The following is a 21,273-nucleotide window of genomic DNA, read 5'->3' as shown; positions in this document are numbered from 1 at the left end:
ACAAGATGAATCCTGACTATGGCATAGGAGATTGGGACATCTCAAATTTGATCACATCATCAAACTCAACAAAAAGGGAGCAGTTAGATATCTACCAACAATAAAGAAGCCTCAAAATACTCAAATATCAAATATCAAATATTTATCCATTTTAAGGTCACAGCCAAGCCAGACACCAAATTGGTGTATGAGACCTCCTTGTTTGTGGGACAAGGGACCCACCTCCGCGCAGCGATTTGACTGCTAAGTCTACGAAGGCATACATACTCTACCCCCCTCTGGTTTTGAACCTGTGACCTTTTACAAGGAAACACATGCTCTTAACCATTAGGCCCACTATATGCAAGTCATGTCAAATGGGTAAACAAACACGGACATCATTCAAATTCAAAGATAAACTATCAAGTAGTAAGCTGTTGCAGCTAGTTCATATGGATTTGTGTGGGCCTTCCAGAACAGAAGCACCAGGTGAAGCATAATATTTCATGCTGGTAATCGATGACTATTTGAGATTGACTTGGAATTTAAAACATCTAAGGCATTGGCAGAGAATCAAACATGGTGCAAGATAAAGTGCACAAGGTGAGACAGAGGAGGTGAATTTACATTAGATGAGTTTGCAGACCTATGTAACGAATTTGGGATAAAACAACAATATTCTATTGCAGACACACCGCAATAGAATGGAGTCGCAGAGAGACAGAACATGTATGTTCAGCAAATAGCTAGAGCCATGATGCAAGAAAGAAACATTGCTCAAACCTATTCCGCAGAAGCGTTGCATGCAACGGTACACATTCTCAATAAGGCACATCTTAGACCAAATTGTTATAAGACACCTTTTGAACTGTGGCACAAGAAACCAACATTAATCAAGCATTTTAAAGTATGCGGGAGTAGATGTTATATCAAAAATAATGATGAAAAGCTAAGAAAGTTTGATGCTCGATCTGATGAAGGAATATTTTTGGGATATTCATTAAAAAGTAAGGGATACAGATGTTATAATAAAAGATTGCATAAGATTGTGGAATGCATAGATGTTAAGGTTGATGAAGAGCCTCCCAATAAAACCAAGAGCACAAGTTTTATCAATCCTCCAGATCATCATCATCATATGAGTAAAGAGAATGACGTACAAGATGAGGAATAGGAAGTATATGATTTCGTTAAGAATTTGAATTCACTAAGAAGCAACAAGAACAAAGGCATCATAAAGTTGCGAGATCAAGTCATCTTCTTCTTGAGAAAGCGACATCAATCAGGTGCACCATTCAAAAGTTCAGTCTTTAATGCAAGGTTTTATAGAAAAATGTACACATGTATATATCCTGTATATAAGCATGTAAATAAATAAATAGACAAAGCATGTTGACATCATTAGAATTTTCTCAAAATTCTTCATTCTCTAATTGTTTATATGGAATACATTGTTGTACATTATGATGATCCATGTATTAACTACAATCGATCTATTCAAACATATATATACATACAACTAGAAGTAAAGAGACCACTATGGAAGTAAAGTGGCTCTCATCTCCAAAGGACTTCAAGTAATTAAGGTGCAATACTACATTCAAAGTTTGAGATATCTTCAAACATGTATGCTACCATCAATCCAAGAGGAGCAGATTGATTTTAGTTATCTTTGTGGCAAGTTTCCAAGAAGCCTTCATCATGTAGAATCACGAGACTGACATCTAACCACACCATTTTCAAGTTGCACATGACGAAATAAGATCAAGAGTAAACTACTACAAAGAGTTATTTCATCCATAGATCCTTGTTTTGGTTGCAAAGAACTGTTGCTGAAGAAAATTATGAACATGTTTCTTGTTAAAATTGGCAGCTAGGGCCAAAATCCATGTTCATATTATTTATGGTAGCTGATATTTTTCTTGGATCCCTCTCATCGAGAGGTGTAGGATTGATGTAAAGATCATCCGATTCCTATAAGTATTCATGGAGTTATGAATTTATTTTTGTTAATAGACCATTTATCAAGGTTAGCGAGTAATCAAATAAAACCCAAATGTGCTCAATGTTTTAGTATAAAAGGAGATGACTTGAGTCATTTTACACACACTTCCTCTTGATTTCTCTCCACTTGTTCTGGATTTTAGTGGAAGAGAAATCTAAGAGAGGAAGCCCTAAAATGCAAAAGGTAAAGGAGCCCTAATATGAAGCCCTAGACGCAGTCTCCACAAGCCCTAACACAGTGCTAAGGAGGATGCCCTAACGCAGTCCTAAGAAAGAGGATCTACGCAGCTATGGAGGAGGTCTTAGCAGCCCTAGCCGCAGTCCTAGCAAGCCCTAGCCTATGACAGGTCTACGCATCCATTTGTGGAGGAAGAGAGCTCGTTGAAGGAGGATAATTCCCTGTGGTAGCCGCAACAAGAAGAGGCAGGGACAACGTGTAAAAGGAGGATTGTTTTGGGTCTATTTTAGGGGTTCGAAGTGCTGAAGGAGAGTCGAGTTCCCTTGTTGGAAGATCCACAACCATAGGACAGTTTTGAAGGCACTTTGGAGGGGTGTAGATCCATGAAAAGGTAGCCGCAACCCTACACAGTCTTGCTGTAGGGTGTTGCAGTAAATAATAGGCAGACCGAAGGGTAGACAAGGGCTAGGGCAGCCTAGAATTGAAGCAACCGCCTTAGGCCCCTCAAAGAAGGGCATCCACATTTCTTGGGAGTGTTTTTGGGCACAAAAGGAAGGCTGGTTAAGGACTGTTGTGTACCCTAACCAGACTTAGTTTGCTGCAACCAAACATACCTCAAAACTGTGAGCCAACATGCTTATTGGAGCAACGCTTGTATGATGTGTTGGCAACTAGATACATGGGACAAGGTCACTTGGTGAAGAAAGCAATAGGACAACAAGCAATGACATGGTACAACAAGGCTACAATGGGACAACAACAAGCATGGTGCTGCAAACTCATTAGGACAACAACAAGGTACAACATGCCAAATAGGACAGATAGGCAAGTGTGCTTAGCACAACATGGTAAATGGGATAGCTAGGCAATGGTGCTTGTTGGAGTATAGCAAATGGGACAACAATATGCCAATTATGGAATGGCAATGTCACTAACAGTGGGACAATAATATGGCACATGGGACAACAGTGGCTAGCATGGTGCAGCTATGGCACATGGGACAACTGTGGCAGCATGGTGTAACAATGGCACATGGGACATCAATGGCAACATAAGGTGCAACAATATGATGTGTGTAGCATGGTTATGAGGTCCAACATAGTGATGATGAGTGCAGCATGGTGCAGCATGGTGAGGTGCAACATGATGATGAGGAGCAACACAATGATAGGTGCAGCATGGTGGTGGAGTCACCTAGGAGAATCAGTGGAAGTAGCTTGTCTTCAACTTAGTTCAGCTACCTCATGTATCATCTACTTAGAGATGATCTATGCTCTTATTTAGATAAGTCAAAGTGTTGACTTCTGTGGTATATGTACTATCTCTTTCTCTCTTTGCTGAACTATTGAAGAACATATAAGAAGAATTGATCAAGGGTTTCCCCACATTGGGGCTTGTCCCTGGCTAGAGCCACATCTTGTGTTGGCTTGTCTTCTGCGATCTATGTTTATGTTCTATCTGCAATTTACTTTAATGCTGATGTGATTGCTAATCTGGAAAAGATATTGAGCTAACTGTGAAAATTGAAATAAATTGCTCTAAGCATAGAACATACCTAAATTTAACATGGTATCAGAGCTGAGGCGAAGACAAAGCCCAAGCAAGAGTGAAAGAGAAATCACCGAAGACAGTTGGGAAAGGACAAAAGGATAAATGGATCCCTCATCCCTCTTCAAATTCACCAAGGGTGAAGTCGAAGCAGAGAATAGTATCAGAATGGCGCAGCCAAAGCTTCTGATGGCCTACCTAAAGATCACTTCAATGGGAAGTCCGGATCTAAGGGTGGAAGGAAAGGAAGATGCCTTGTTTGTAATAAGTTCGGCCATTATGCGAAGGAGTGTCCGAATGGTAGGGACACATGACTTGATGATGATAACAATCATTCCAAAGACATCTTCAATGATTAGAGGAATAGCACGTAATGTAGGTCATTAAGGAAACGACTGATTCTTCAAAGAAAGCAAGGAATCTCCAGTATGAAGAATGAAATGTTGTTTCTGATAAGATATAGAAGCATTATCTTGTATTGGCCCTCTCCTTTAGATTCTTTGGGAATCTGGCTTATTTATTGTAGTGCTTCAAGGCACTTCATCGGATAGAAGGGTTCTCTCTCTAATTTAGTAGAGATGGAAACAATCGTGGGATTATACTCGGAGCCGATGGCACCTATCCCGCAATGGGTGTAGGAAATGTTACCCCTCAATTGAATGAGGGTAACTCAATTCATTTACAAGAATCTCCTTTGTGTACCTAATCACAAGAAGAACCTGGTGTCCATTTCGGCAATGGAAGTCAAATGTTTCAGGGTGGCATTCATCGATGGAAAGGTACATATTTGAAAATGGAATTTTCAAAGATGCTTTTGAGTTTAGGGTTGTATCAAGTTGCAGGAAGTCCATTGGGGACCATGTCAGTTGTCACATCTCATCTATAGCACCGGAGGTCTACTTATTATGGGACCCTACCGAATGTGAGTCAAATGATGACAGGGATGCTTGAATTCAAGAAGAGCATGAAGGTACATGTCCAAGATGTACCGAAGGAAAATCTTACAAGGGGACCATTCCCCTCATGTAGCAATTCCACAGGTTTGGAACAACCCGAGGGGTTTGAGATGCATGATCGGGAATCTCATGTATGCAGGTGGAAGAAAGCCCTCTATGGCTTGAAGCAAAACACCCTGGCGTAGTATGAGAGGATTGATAACTGTCAGATGAAGTTGAGATTCACTAGGAGTGAAGCCGATCCAAACCATTGCTTGAAGGTTGTGGATGATAGACCTCTCATACCGACACCTTCTGAGGACGACCTCTTTCTGATAGGTGCAGACCCTCTCATTTGCAGAAGTAAGAGGGAGTTGGATCCCGGATTTGGAATGGTGAACTGCAAGCTCGTGACTACCTCGGTGGAGCTTAACTTTCTGAAGTTATGTGGTAGGGATACAAGACCTGATTTGGGAAATGCCTCTGAGTTTCAAAAACTCACATTAGCATTGATGTTCTTAGTGAACTCCTGTCTGGATATATGTTTTGCAGTTAGCATGGTGAGCTCATATATGGTTGAGCCTCACTAGATTGGTGCCAGGATTTTCTGAGATATCTTCGAGGCACAATCTCTCATGGATCGAGATACACTGTCGGAAATGTGAAGCTCCATGATTATTCGAATGCTGAATGGGCGAGTAGTGTGGAGGATCGCAAGAGCACTTCTGAGTGCTGGTTCTCTTTGGGTTCTGCTACGATATCCTGGATGAGCAGGAAGCAAAAGTCGGTTGCTATAAGCACCGCTGAGACCGAATACATAGATACGAGTATGATCTCATGTGAAGCTGCCTTGTTGTGGAAGCTTTTCAGTAAGCTGTTTGTACACATGAACTATGATCTTTTGTGTCAACCAGGGGGGATTCGATTGTTGAGGAATCTCGTATTCTATGATTGCTCTAGCATATAGACATCAGATACTACCTTATCTGGGATATGGTACATCGATGAGCGAGGAGGCTCCATCGCATTGACACTGATGTACAGGTCACAGACATTCTGTCGAAGCCCCGCAGAAAGGTCAAGCTTGTGACTTTCTCGAATGACTTGAAGTCGTTGAGAGACCCTTTTATGAGTGTCCTGCATGATGCATGCATTGAGCTCTGGGAGCTCCGGGGGGCTTGGGGTACATCTTGGAGCAACAAGTGACCATAGGGTGACTCGCCCTCTCCTAATGGTGTGCTGTGTATAGGGTGAATGGTTCAGCCTTCCCCTGTGATACCCCGTGGGGACTTATGGACAGGATGAGTGGTTTTCTTGTCGAGGCATCCTACCCATGTAGTATGGGACTCATGAGAAGTACCTCTCATCAGGCCAATGAGTAGGGAAATGGGGTTAGGGACCATAGTAGTACTGTCGATGGACGCATCATTGTATCTACCATACTCCCTATGCTATGATGACCTCCATTGATCTGGGATCAATGAAACTGATCTGGGATTAGTATGAGTGGTTTGAGACACTCTCTTTTGATATTGATCTGGGATCAATTGGAATTGACTTCGAGTCAGTAAGAGTGACATAACTCACTCTCTTGGAATTGATCTGGGATCAGTAAGAGTGGTATGACACACTCTCTTCATATGGAATTGACTTTGGGTCAGTAGAGAATGGTATTAGACATTCTCGATCAATTCTTCTTCTTCATGGTTCAGTAGAGCAGAGTAGAGCTTTGCAAGGCACTAATGGAAAAGATATTACAGTCTGGCAGATGGATCAACGGATGGAGTTCTCCCTAGTTGAGAGGGAGTGTTAAAATTGGCAACTAGGGCCAAACTCCATGTGGGTTATCTTATTATGGCAGCTGATATTTTGCTTGGATCCCTTTCATCGAGAGGTGTAGGATTGATCTAAAGATCATTTGATTTCGATAAGTATTCATGGAGTTATGAATTTATTTGTGTTAATAGACAATTCGTCAAGGTCGCCCAGCAACCCAATAAACCCCACATGTGATCAATGTTTTAGTACAAAAGGAGATGACTTGAGAGTCATTTTACACACACTTCACTCTTGATTTCTTTGCACTTGTTCTGGGTTTTAGTGGAAGAGAAATCTAAGAGAGGAAGCCCTAAAACGTAGAAGGTAAAGGAGCCCTAGCATGAAGCCCTAGACGCACTCTCTACAAGCCGTAACGCAGTCCTAAGGAGTCATAAGAAGGAGGATCTACACAGTTATGGAGGTCTTAGCAGAGCTAGCGGCAATCCTAGCAAGCCCTAGCCTATGACAGGTCTATGCATCCATTTGTGGAGGAAGAGAGCTCATTGAAGGAGGATAATTCCCTATGGTAGCTGCAACAAGAAGAGGTAGGGACAACGTGTAAAAGGAGGACTGTTTTGGGTCTATTTCAGGGGTCCGAAGTGTTGATGGAGGGCCGAATTCCCTTGCTAGAAGAGCCGCAACCATAGGACAATTTTGAGGGCACTTTGGAGGGGTGCAGATCCATGGAAAGGCAGCTGCAACCCTACATAGTCTTGCTGTAGGGTGCCACAGTAAATTACAGGCGGGCCGAAAGGTAGACAAGGGCTAGGGCAACCCAGAATTGAAGCAGCCACCATCGACTCCTCAAAGAAGGGCAGTCGCATTTCTTGGGAGTGTTTTTGGGCACAAAAGGAAGGCTAGTTAAGGACTGTTGTGTGCCCTAACCAGACCTAGTTTGCTGCAACCAAACAGACCTCAAAATTGTGAGCTAACATGCTTATTGGAGCAACGTTTGTATGATGTGTTGGCAGCTAGATACATGGGACAACAAGGTCACTTGGTGAAGAAAGCAATAGGACAACAAGCAATGACATGGTACAACAAGGCTACAATGGGACAACAAAAAGCATGGTGCTGCAAACTCACTAGGACAACAACAAGATACAACATGCCAAATAGGACAACTAGGCAATGGTGCTTGTTGGAGCATAGCAAATGGGACAATGGTATACCAAAGATGGAATGGCAATGTCACTAACAGTGGGACAACAATATGGCACATGGGACAACAGTGGCTAGCATGGTGCAGCTATGGCACATGGGACAACTGTGGCAGCATGGTGCAACAATGACACATGAGACGTTAGTGGAAGCATAAGGTGCAACAGCATGATGTGTGCAACATGTTTATGAGGTCTAGCATAGTGATAATGAGTACAGCATGGTGCATCACGGTGAGGTGCAACATGATGATGAGGAGCAACACAATGATAGGTGCAACATGGTGATGGAGTCACCTGGAGAATCAGTTGAAGCAGCTTGTCTTCAATTGAGTTCAACTATCTCATGTATCATCTACTTAGAGATGATCTATGCTCTTATTTAGATAAGTCAAAGTGTTGACTTCTGTTGTATATGTACTATCTCTCTCTCTCTGTGCTGAACTATTGAAGAACATATAAGAACAATTGATCAAGGGTTTCCCCACATTGTGGTTTGTCCCTAGCTAGCGCCACATCTTGTGTCCTCTTGTCTTGGCTTGTCTTTTGCGATCTATGTTTATGTTCTATCTGCAATTTACTTTAATGCTGATGTGATTGCTAATCTGGAAAAGATGTTGAGCTAACTGTGAAAATTGAAATAAATTGCTCTAAGTGTAGAACATACCTAAATTTAACGTTTCTAGAACCAGAAAGGCAACATGTGACTAAACTACATTTCAGCATCTTAGTACATCATTAAGATCTCTCTAAATCCTTCAGTGCTGCATAACCAGAAAGATTTGAATGATATGAATGGTGGAAGTAGTAAAATGAATTTATCAACAAAAGACGAAATGTCTGAAGTACTTCAACAACGCAATTGAACAAAGTACAATCCGCTGTTCCTGTCGAAATCCACAATCTCATAGGAATTTGAGTATGGACCCAACTCATCAGGAACTCATCATTGTTCTAATCAAAAGCTCATGTGCAAAATAAATTGTATCCTACCCAAAGATCATTTTCCATGTTGAAGAAAAGGGTAACTAGGTTCAGTATTTGTCAATGTAATTTTGATCTTTGTACTTGTCAAGAAAAATAATAATTATTTTTATAAATTGTGTGAATGAGTTTCTTGCTCATTCCATAGGTCTAGGAAAGTCAAAGGGTCAAAATTATGTTGAAGAGCTCTTCTTGAGCATTTATGTAAAGTACATGGGTCAACCTAGTATCAACTATCAAGTAGCCCTCCAAGACAAGAACCATCCTCAAAAGAAGTATACTACCAACAACACGATGAAGAAGACAATAATGTCGACCTCAAAGCATATATATATATGACCAGTCGACTCAAAGATAGAGACACATTGGTTCACCCTAACATGTCAGCTTCTTATGGAGATGTGACAACTATATAAACCCAACTAAGGTCACCATTGAAGTTCAGAATCTCAGACATCCTGAAACTACGGATAAGGAGCAGAGATATCTCTACCAATGTTTTAAAACTCTGACTCGGCCGAGGGTCGACTCCGACTCCAACTCCTACTCGGTATCGACTCGGTCGACTCGATTTCAATGACTCGGTCATTGTAAAAAATACATTAAATATTTTTTTTTTATAAAAAAAATACTTTGAAAGATTTTCGTTCATGTTTCCAACACACAACATTATAATATAGATGGAAGACAACATATGATCAAAGTAGGCTCGTGAATATATCCATTATATCAAAATGATTGTCCAATACATTCATGATCAAAGATTCAAAACAAAAACACATAACCAAGGAGGCTAGAAATGCTCTCTACAACAAAAGTAAACTGTGACCAATACTACTAGGCCACTGGCTAGTAGCTACTGCCAGAGGAGCCAAGATCATGTGGATCAATCTCTGGATCATCATCAGAGTCAAATAGGGGGCCCCATGGCTCCTCCTCCTCATCATCTCCAACTGCAACTGTAGAAGTGGTAGCACTAGCAGGCTGTGAAGCAGATGCAAGCTGAGATAGAGAAGATATGCGGCTGCGCTTTTGTTGTGGCTGAGCAGAGGAAGCGCCTGCAACTGGAGTCCTTGCTGGCTGTGAGGCTGAGGCTGGTAGTACAAGTGGATTGGGATCTGCATTCAACTGAACATCATGTTCAAGTGATGCCTCCTTATCTAAATCAAAATCAAGATCCTCATCAGGATCAAACTATGCTGGATGACTCTCCACTACCCAATCTGATGTTGGATCAATGTCTTCCAACACAATGGGATCTGAATCAGGGCTTTTGTTCAGCAATTGGTTGCGTCTGAGCCAGAGGATGTATTGGACATAGACTAGATCATTTAACCGTTTTTGATCCAAACGGCTTCTCTTCTTTGTGTGAATCCTCTCAAAGACAGACCAATTGTGCTGACACCCAGTAGCACTACAAGTTTGACTCAAAATACGAATTTCAAACTTCTGCAATTCAGATAATGGCCACCAAAAGCCTCCCACCATTGTGCTACAAAAAACATAGGAGTGTAATGAGTTAGCTCAACAAAATTACAAATTATATCCAACTTTCAAATTATAAACGTTTTAACAAAATTAAAAAAAACTATTAAGAATTTGAAAATTGAAATTTTTGTTTACCTGGCTCATCTGCTTCTCTTGCAATCTTTGCTAGGTTCTTCCCAAAGGTACCCGAGGCATTGCTGAAGGTCGTGACTTGTTGATGTAACTCCCACTGATCAAACTCCAATGGGATCATGCGATCAATGCAGTCAATCAGTCCATCTCTAACCTCCCCCCTCAAAGCTCTTGATTCCTTAGCTTTATAATGATACCGTGGGCTCAAAAAATACCCAGCTGCATGTGTAGGGCGATGGAGTTGATTGTTCCATCTTTCATCAATGATTGCCCAAATGGGCCCATATTTGGCCACTCTATCTTTGTATGCCCTCTTTATTTGCTCCTTTGCTTGATCCATAGCCTCATAAATGAAGCCCATAGCCAATCTTTCCCCATCCACCGACCGCAACACCTTAACCTGTGGCTCAGCAAGCTTCACAATCTCTGCTGCCTTTCTCCAAAAAGTTTCTTCATTAACTTTCTTTTTCAATTCTTTGCCTTCCAGTTTGTGAGACCAATTGCTTTGATTCCATTCATCACTCGAAAACATCTTTTGCAAGTTTCTATTTTGGGAAAGCATAGATTGCAATGTCAAAAAATGAGTAGCAAATCTAGTGATGGTAGGCCTAATAAAATGCCCGCCCCCAGTGTGTTTCCTCATGAGGCTCAAAATCCATGAATGATTGTAGATAAATTTTGTAATGCTTTTGGCATGATCTACAATGTTTTTGACCCATTCTAATTTTCCAATATCCTCAAGCATGAGGTCTATGCAATGTGCAGCACATGGGGTCCAAAATATGGTCTTGTGTTTTTCCTCTAACAGTTTACCAACAAGAACATAGTTAGAGGCATTATCTGTGATGACTTGAACAACATTAGCCACCCCCACCTCCTCAACAACCTGATCCAATAGATGAAACAACAATTGCCCATATTTTACCTTATCAGATGCATCAACTAATTTTAAAAACATGGTTCCCCATGGGCAGAAGATAAGAAAGTTTATGATGGTATGGTTTCTTTGATCAGTCCATCCATTTGACATGATGGTACATCTTGTTCTTGCCCATGAGTCCTTGAAATCTTTCAAATACTCATTAATGGATGAAATTTCTTTCTGCAAACGATACCCCCTTAGCTAATGCATAGTAGGGCTTTTGAAGCCTTTTCCAGCAACATGTATGGCATCAAACATAGGCTCATAATATGGTGAACAGGAAGCATTGAAGGGGATATCAGCATCATACCACCATCTAGCTATGTAATCACAAGCAGTCTCCCTCAATTCTTTCTTCCAATGGTCATCTAAAGTGGGCTGCATTTGACTTTTACTAGCTTGAGGACCATGTGCATCTGATGGAGAGGAGGGAGTGAAATAACTTTTGATAGTCATATCACCCTTTTTCATTCTACCCTTTCCCTTTTCTTGAATAGAACCAAAAGAGGGAGGAACATATCAGAAAGGGTTGGATGCATCAGTACGAGGGATAGAGGAAGAACCCTCAAAATCATAATGGGGGTTGGTAGCCATCTTTTTTTGTATCTATCTCTTCCTCCCAATTTCAGCCTCCAACTCTTTTTGCCTAGCCTCATCTTCTTTAAACTTCTCAAAGCTGGCTAACAATTCCATCCTAATCTCCCCAATTTCTGGTGAGGTACATGGAGTAATTTGGCCTCTAATCCCCACCAAGTGTTGTCAGCCTATTAATGCCCCTAGGACCTTCCTTAACTTTGCTATGGCAAAATTTGCAATGCATTTGACTATCAACCATTTCAACATATGCCCAAGCAGCATATTTCACTCTAGGTGCCATTTTTTGACTTGGAAATGAAATCAAACAATTTGAAAATGAAAAAAAAAAACATTGATTCAATGTTCATTTCTTTCAGAAAAAATAGTCTTTAGGATTACTAGATATGCACCTAAAATGTAATAAGCCAAAACTGATTTGTACAAGTGAAAAAAAAATACCGCCAGGCACAAACTGCCTCCTCAAGCTTGCTCCAAGAAACCAACTCCTCAATGCTGCTTGAAATGGCTGCCTAAGAAGCTCCTCACTCCAGCTACAATGCTTGCCCAAGACTCCTCACTGCTGCTCCAAAAACAAGCTCAACAACTCCTCACAAACTCTCATTGAAATTCTCACTCAAATGCATGAGATGGCTGTGAGAGGGGTTGAGTGGGTCAAATAAGGTTTGGGAGAGGGGAATGGACCCCAAAGACCAACAAACTAATTCACAAACCCCTTTGGAGTCCCCCACACTCATAAAAAAAAAAGTGTGTTTTTAAGGTTCACTGGCCGTTGTCAGCTGCCCGACCGGGTTGATGTGGACTTGGCCGAGCCGGCCGAGTCATGCAATGATTCAGCTGACTCGGTAGTAACTCGGCCGGCTGAACCGAGTTAGAGGCCGAGTTGCAAATTTTTTTCCCGGCTCGGACCAACTCGGTCGAGTCGGTTCCGAGCCGACCGAATTTTAAAACAATGATCTCTACATACATCTCTGAAGTTTCTGTCAAGCACAGTGGTATAGGATCTCGGATGAGGTGTAGGAGAGTGAACACAAACCTCTGCAACTTTGGGTGAGGACAGAGCCTTGACATACTTCTGAAACCTCGGTCACAATTGCAGTGATATCTTCGGACTCCTCTCTGAGATTGTGGACAAAGGAACAGTGGTACAGGAAGCTCGAATGAAGGCAACAAACCAACACTTCAGATGGATCACTGTGATCTTAGACAAGCATTACAGTGACACAACTTCTCGGCACAACTGTGATCTCAGTGCAAGGAGGATGCTGTCATAAGTCTCGGTACAACAATGTTGCAACAATAGTAATCTCAGTGATTACCTTTATAGTGCAGCAAGAACAAGACCTAGTTGACATGGTGAATAAAGCAAGATGCAACTATAAGGATCTCTGTGATATTATGATCATGATCTCGGTGAAGCAGTAACAATGATGATAATGATCTCAACATGAAGAAGAGGATTGGTGTCTTGGTCTTGGAGTGGCCTAGTAGTTCAAGGGTCATGGTCTTGGTATTCGTCAATTGGAATCTCTATAAGAAGAATTATGTGCGGGTTTTCCTTTCCAAGAGGGAGAGGTTTTGACCCTGGCAGAATGGCAACATCTTGTGTTCTTGTCTCTTTGTTTTTGGTAGCTATTTGATGAACTAATGGAGACACACTCTAATAATATCAAAAGGAAGATTGTGCTAACAAGAATAAGTTGAAACACCTCACAAATAGTTATCATGCTAAGAAGAATCTCATTAATTCAATTTGCCCTAGATTCTTCAACATGGTATCAGAGCTAAGGTGTTGAAGTCAAATGAAGGGCAACAAAAGAGACATACAAGGATCTGTCTTCAAGGACATCAAAGCAGGTTGAAAGGATTAAAGGAGCAAGTATACAACAAGTAGGTCTACAACAGTCATGGAGTATCAACTTCAGTAATTACAGTCATGCACTCAACTCATGCTCAGTTTGATTGAGTATATCAGGGATCCTCATTCTTGATCACTGAACTTTCTCCATGCCATAAAAGATAGCCTCAAGTATATATATATATATTGCGGAAGTAATCTAAGGAATACCTCTCACAATCCATGATTACATCACTGTCTCAGTATAGTTATTACGTCAAAGAAGTTTCGGTGATGAGATAGTCTCTCTATATAGTGCCAACGATAGTTTAGTTTTGTTATTCAGTGACAAGTTTGGACTGTCTATACATTGCATCTCTACACAACTTTATGCACATAGACATCACTGTCTCAATGTAGTACCATATCAATATACTTGTCACAGTCGCAAATTATGTCTATGAATATGATCTCAATAAGCACGATGCTCGGATCACAACATAGTATCACTAGCATGTCAACAATATGTTGAAGTCAAAAATACCTTAAAGATGAATTGGGAATGTCATGAAGCAGGTTCGGTAATGTCAAGACGACTACTGTCATGTTGCTAGAAGGTCTCCAAGGAAATCATGATGAAAGGATACTAATGATGGGCAACTCAAGCAAAAGAAGCATCGAGGTGAAGATCTCCTCTTCACACACCAAGTAAGTATCTTTCAATTTTATAATCAGATTTGGTTAAATGATATCATGATTGCAAGGGGATTTATAAATCGATTAGATAATCGAAAGTCCTTGCATATAATAAGGAGGATTGTCATAATCCTCATATAAAAGAGAAATCATTGATATCTATGAAAAGGTCTATAAAGGTCAAGCACTGTTTGAATCCATCAAAAGATTCATTAGATTCATATGATATCACTCATAAAGTCATCTCATACCTAAATAGCAGAAGAGGAGACATAAAGAGAGATATATGAAATGCTAGATATACTCTCAGAAATTAAAGTAAAGAAGGTCACTTAGACCTATACAATAGTAAAGGTATCAAAGTATGAAGGAATAACTTCATGAAGATCTAGGAAAGATGATAAGAAGGTAGTCATCATTGATGAGCAGGGTAACAAATATCAATGAACAAAGAAGGTTACCTCACTCGACAATTTGTGGTCTCTATGCTAGATAGAGAAAGACAAGTTGCAGTCTATAGTATTAAAGGATGAAAGAATTCAACCATGTGCAGAAAAGATAGGCAAGGTTGGTCCTCAAGCAAAGACAAATATAAGTATAGTTAAGATTCAATGCTATAGAAAGATTTTGGAAGTTCATATCAATGGAAGATGGAGGAAGCTAAAGAAAAGGGCAAAGGAAAGAGGGAGTATCAAATCCTATAGTCTATAGTATTACAAGATGAAAGAATTCAACCATGTGCAGAAAAGATAGTCAAGGTTGGTCCTCAAGCAAAGACAAAAATAAGTATAGTTAAGATTCAATGCTATAGAAAGATTTTGGAAGTTCATATCACTGAAAGATGGAGGAAGCTAAAGAAAAGGGCCAAGGAAAGAGGGAGTATCAAATCTCTCCTATGAGTAAGATAGTATCCCTCACAAAAGGATCCTATCATAAGCTCATATATCTTGTGTTATAAGATATGACAATGATAATAAGATGCATCATGACATCATGAAAGCATTAGAAGGAAGAGCTCGTGACATCACCATGGATATCATGAAGGACAAAAGGGACAAAATCCATGGCAGTCAAACATAGCTCTTGGGAATCTCATTGAACATTAAAGGAAAGAAAGATGTCATCCAGGACAAAGCTCGTCATACATTAAGGCAAAAAAGAAACATTTGCCAGATAGGGATATGCAAGATCCTCAATATTCTGTGAAGGAATCCTCATCTGAGGGTTCACTAATCTAGAGAGGAAGCAAGTGTTTCATTAGGAACTACTTATGGAATTCATGGGATAATGATGTGATGACATGAAGCAGATCAAGGGATTGAAGATCTCTTCAATCAGGGACGCTACTGGAAGAAGCCTTGATGACCTGAAGGTAAAATAAGGTATGTATGCTTGTGTTTAATATTATAATGACATGTCATATGGTTGCAGGTAACATGGATCATTACTTCTATCTTGAGAAGCATGACCAAGAGAAAAATGATCTCCTCCTCTGAAAGTATGCAAAGGACATGAGACACACTAGATGAAATCGACATAATATGTCCTCATATGAAGTATGAGGTGGTTGACTACAATTAAGAAATTTGTGATTGAAAGCACCTGGGAAGGAAATGTGCGAGGAATGAAGAGATCGTGAGATATGCAACCCTAATGAAGGCAATCAACATCCACAAGACCAAGAAGATTTGACTAGGAAATCTCCCAGAAAGATACAAAGACTTTGGTGAAAGTCGTAAAAGGATGAAGACCCTTGACAATGGATATCTTTGGGAGATATGCCAATAAGTGTGCATGATGCTGATACCTACAAGACGATGTCATGATGAAGAGCCATCTTGTAAGGTATGATTTAATTTAATATGATGTTTTGATTTCTTGAATAATATTTGGATGAGTTCATGTAGGGCTACTAGAACAAGATTTGTAAGTACAAGTACAACCAGCATTCATGCGATGGCTGGAAACTCCTGAAAGAAGCATGGAGAGAAAAGTAGTCATATGAAGAAAGTTCCAGATGTATGCTAAGAAGGCCACTTTCCATGAAGAAAGGAATGACATCACAGAATAAGAAGTAAAGTGATTGATGGTTGTTGCCCTACAAGGAAGAAGCTCAACTAAATTTCATGACATCAAAGAGAAAAGTTGATCAAATAGCTGAAGAACCCACGAATAAGAAGCTGGTGATGTATAAAAGGGTCCCTAGCTAAGAGGGAGCTCTGACAAGGCCCTGATCAAGACTTGAGTTTGAATTAAGATCACCCTTGATTACAAACAAGTGACAATTGTGTTCTTCCATGTCATGTGTCATGCATTAGACCAGGACTAACAACCGTAAGTCTAGATGAAGGCCATGAATGGAAATGTAGACACATGATAGACACAACATTCTTGTCTTCACCTGGGAAGAAAGAATGGGAGGATTGGGTAAGCATCTGGCATCCGATACTCTTTGAGGATGTGTAGGGCATCCAAGATAAAGAGTAGGCAAGAGGTCCGATATTCTTTGAGGGCTGGGAACCCAAGATAAGAATAGTCCTAGAAGGTCATACTTAGTGAGCACCCGGGTGGGTATGTACCTTGAGAAACAATGATGAAGGTGTTTATAAATCATTGGTCTCGCCAACATTGTAGCTCATGGTCTCGTGGAGTGATGGAGCTGTTAGTCAAGGCCTTGCGCTATGACAACACTTATTGATATGATGCTATACAAATGGGATTACCAATCCGATTCTTCTTATGAGAAATTCTTCAGATTGAGAATAACCAAGTACCATTGTAAATACCTCCCTAGTTATTGAGGGAGTGTTGAAGAAAAGGGTAACTAGGTTCGTTATTTGTCAAGAAAAATAATTAGTATTTTTATAAATTATATGAATGAGTTTCTTGCTCATATCATAGGTCTAGGAAAGTCAAAGAGTCAAAATTATGTTAAAGAGCTCTTCTTGAGCATTTATGTAATGTACATGGTCAATGGAGTGTCAAGTAGCCCTCCAAGACAAGCACCATCCTCAAAAGAAGTATACTGCCAACAACACGATGAAGAAGACAATAATGTCGGCCTCAAAGCATATATATATGACAAGTCGGCTAAAAGATAGAGACACATTGGTTCACCCTAACATGTCGGCTCATTATGGAGATGTGACAACTTTATAAACCCAGCTAAGGTCATCATTGAAGCTCAGAATCTCGGACATCATGAAATTGCGGATAAGGAGCAGAGATGTCTCCACATACATCTTTGAAGTTTCGGTCAAGAACAGTGATATAGGATCTCAGATGAGGTGCAGGAGAGTGAAAACAAAGCTCTGCAACTTCGGGTGAGGACAAAGCCTTGACATACTTATGAAACCTTGGTCACAATTGTAGTGATATCTTCAGACTCCTCTCTGAGATTGCGGACAAAGTAATAGTGGTACATGAAGCTCGAATGAAGGCAACAGACCAGCACTTCGGATGGATCACTGTGATCTTAGACAAGCATTACAGGGACACAACTTCTCGGCACACTTGTGATCTCAATGCAAGGAGGACGCTATCACAAGTCTCGGTACAATAGTGTTGCAACAACGACAATCTCAGTGATTACCTTTATAGTACAGCGGGAACAAGACCTAGTTGACATGGTAAATAAAGCAAGATGCAACTATAAGGATCTCTGTAATATTAGGATCATGATCTCGGTGAAGCAGTAACAATGCTGATAATGATCTCAACATGAAGAAGAGGATTGGTGTCTTGGTCTTGGAGTGGCCTAGTAGGTCAAGGGTCATGGTCTTGGTATTCGTCAATTGGAATCTCTATAAGAAGAATTATGTGCGGGTTTTCCTCTCCAAGATGGAGAGGTTTTGACCCTGGCAGAATGGAAACATCTTTTGTTCTTGTCTCTTTGTTTTTGGTAGCTAGTTGATGAACTAATGAAGACACACTCTAATAATATCAAAAGGAAGATTGTGCTAACAAGAATAAAAGTTGAAACACCTCACAAATAGTTATCATGGTAAGAAGAATCTTATTAATTCAATCTACCCTAGATTTTTCGACACTCCATTCTAGAAGAAAGAAAAAAGGCGGGTCGGGGGGGCAATAATTTTTGCTCATCAATCACATCTCAAATAGCTACAGTCTTTTGAAGAAAGTGAGGCTCTGCAATATCAAATACCCTAGGAGAAAATTCTTTCAAATAAACATATTGAAGAATTCAATTCAGAAATCAACATTCAAATCTATTGTATTGCAGAATAAAAGGAAAATTGTGAAAATGTCTCTAGAATTTGAAGGCCATGGGTGATTGAAACACCATGCCTCACTCAATTGCAACACTTCAACTTCATTATTATGGCCGTAAATATTTAGATAATATTAATGCTACATGATCAAAGTGAAACTATGGAGGAAATTCTGCAAAGCATCATCATCTAAGTTGAGGAAGAACAAATTCCTACATCTGAAAGAGTAAATGAAGAGTTAGTAACCTTACAAAAGAAGAAATGGAATTATATACTCCATATCTATACAAGATTCAGAAAATATACCTCATACATCTCATAACAAACAAATAAAGAGACATTTAAATCCATTGTATCGTCAAACCTTTTCTCTACAATCATTGAGATGCAATTTGCAGGCATTCAACTCTAAGGAAAGATAGAGAACAATAAATTCGTATGGGCCGTTCGTGGGAGATAGAGTAGAGAGGGATGACGAAAGTCTTGAAAGAATGACAGGTGTTTGGGTCCGACGGTAAACAACAGAGAAGAGGGCACAATTGACAGGCTGTGCGGAGAAGAGGGCATGACTGGCAGGGTGGGTGGAACAGAGGTAACGACGGAGGCATGCAAACGCTGGTGGAAGATTAGTTTGGTGGACGATGACAGAGTTATACAGCGGAACAGTGACGAGGGAAAACGAAAACGTTTTGGTGAATGGTGGAAGCGGAAGAGCAGTGGAACAACAGGTTGGTGATGACAGTGGCACCCAAATAGCTCAAAGGAACAAACCCGCTCTGATACCAAATGGAGCAGAGAAACCCAACATTTAACAAAAAATGATATGTATATATTATTAATGAATAAGATGATGATACAATTGTGGGAGGTCCCTGGATTAAATATTGCCTCGGGTGCCTCTTGGTGAATGGGCATGATCTTTGGTCACACCCTTTGCCTTAATTTAACTAATAATTACAGGGATAATTAGTTTTTATATAATAGTGGCCTTGCCATGTTTCTATCTCAAGCTAATTACATACTTGGGTATACGATATATCTTTACAAGAGATCTTATCTGAAAGAGAATTCATATTGTTATCTTAGAATGACAAACAAGATCAGCATTATTGTTAAAAATTTAAAAACTTCACATCCAAGATTACATCATGAAAGATACAGATCAAAATGCCCTAATTTAGCTTTACCATCATAAAAAATGATACTTGAGATATTGACTCCAATGATTTGAGAAGTCAAATGAAATGAAACTATATATAATTTTGAAGTTCAGTAATAACCACTAATGATTAATAGAACCTTTGAAGTAACACATGGATAAGGAAAGAAGAGAGAGTCAAGTAACACATGTCAAATGGATTGAGATAATAAAAGAAAAGAAATACATGAATGACCAATGAAAAGGGAGTGCATCAAGTAACACATAAGGCGTCTTTTGCTTAGATTAAGTACAGCAATATCACATCAGCTAAAAGTGAAGAGCAAGACATGAAATGAGAATGTTCACATGACGACAGGTGGTTGGAATTTTGTGACTGTCATAGATGATTATGGAGTTGGTAATCTGCTGTAAAACTTGCATTTGTGATGTTCATATGTAGTTCATTTTCTCATGGGTTGTGTTTATAGACATCCAAGGTTTATACTGTGCTTGATCTAGCTGTGAGGGCATTGTTATAGCTAGTGGAGCTTGTTATCTTTAGAACATAAAAGGTCCACTTTAACAATTAAGATATGTGTCCGACTTACAAATTAGTAGTTATATAAGGGGGGATTTCAAAGTTTGATAATTTTACCCTATTGCAAGACCAGAACTTAATAGGTTCTAGTATATGGTAGGCATTATATATTGACAATGCCTGTAAATTTGTGGCCACCATCTCCAACTTTATCTTCTTAGTATCTAGTTCTACATGCATATAAAATTAAGATGATTTGTCTATGGGGGAGTAACCATTTCTTTCTTCAAGTTTTGCTCTAATAGAGATACCATTCTCTTTAGTGAACAGAGGTTGGCACATGACTTTTGTTGAACGTCAAATAGGAGAGACCATAACTATAATATTTATGGTCCTTTTTTTTTCTACGATGCCACTTCAAATAACTAGAGCAATGAAACTGGCACAACCTTAGGTGAAACAAAAAATGGGGGAGATCACAAATTCAGCTGAAGCTAGCAGCCCCTTTGAAGTCAACTGCTGGCTTAATCCTTGATCAACAGATTTGATTCGTTTGGTATTTCATTGTGAGCTCATACAAAGTCTAGTTGATGTAGACGTTATCCACCTTGAGGTCTTTTAGGTCACATTTACCCCTTTGTCGAACTTGATCATCTTGTTCATGTTGTGAAGATGATCTTCATGGTTATTTGGGATTCTATTCAGCATCTTATATTTCATATAGCATTGTTCGTTGCATCAGTCGCCTCTCAGATTTGAGCTTTTGCCCTGACTGTTTGAATCTTGTCTAGGAGACGAGATACAATCTTGATGTTGCAATTTCTGAAGGTCGAAAGAGATGAATTGGTGAAAAAGTGATGAATGTTTCATAAATTCATAAATTTTATTCTTTTCTAACAAGTATTTTAAGATTTGAGAAAATAAAGGGTGTCTTTTTTGCCAGTTACTTTGTTAGTTAATGAAAGTGTGTTCAGACATGAGCATCGTGACTCAGATTGTTAGTGTGTCTGTGTGCTGAAGCTTTGAGGATGGATCATGGTGTAAGGGAATATCTGACATATACTTACAGATTCTCTTTAATGTAATG

General features: G+C 39.8%; 1 protein-coding gene across 2 annotated transcripts in view; it reads left to right on the top strand.

Annotated features, from left to right (window-relative positions):
- Nucleotides 1-21,273, top strand: part of PARP1 (poly(ADP-ribose) polymerase 2) — a 517,112-nt gene that overhangs the window by 356,806 nt on the left and 139,033 nt on the right. The gene's annotated exons all lie outside the window — the stretch shown is intronic.

The sequence above is a fragment of the Pinus tabuliformis genome, chromosome 9 (assembly GCF_031772625.1).
Source record: "Pinus tabuliformis cultivar Carrire ecotype Pingquan chromosome 9, CPIR1, whole genome shotgun sequence".
In the NCBI taxonomy this organism is placed as follows: Eukaryota; Viridiplantae; Streptophyta; class Pinopsida; order Pinales; family Pinaceae; genus Pinus; species Pinus tabuliformis.
This window is presented reverse-complemented; position numbering and strand designations above follow the sequence as displayed.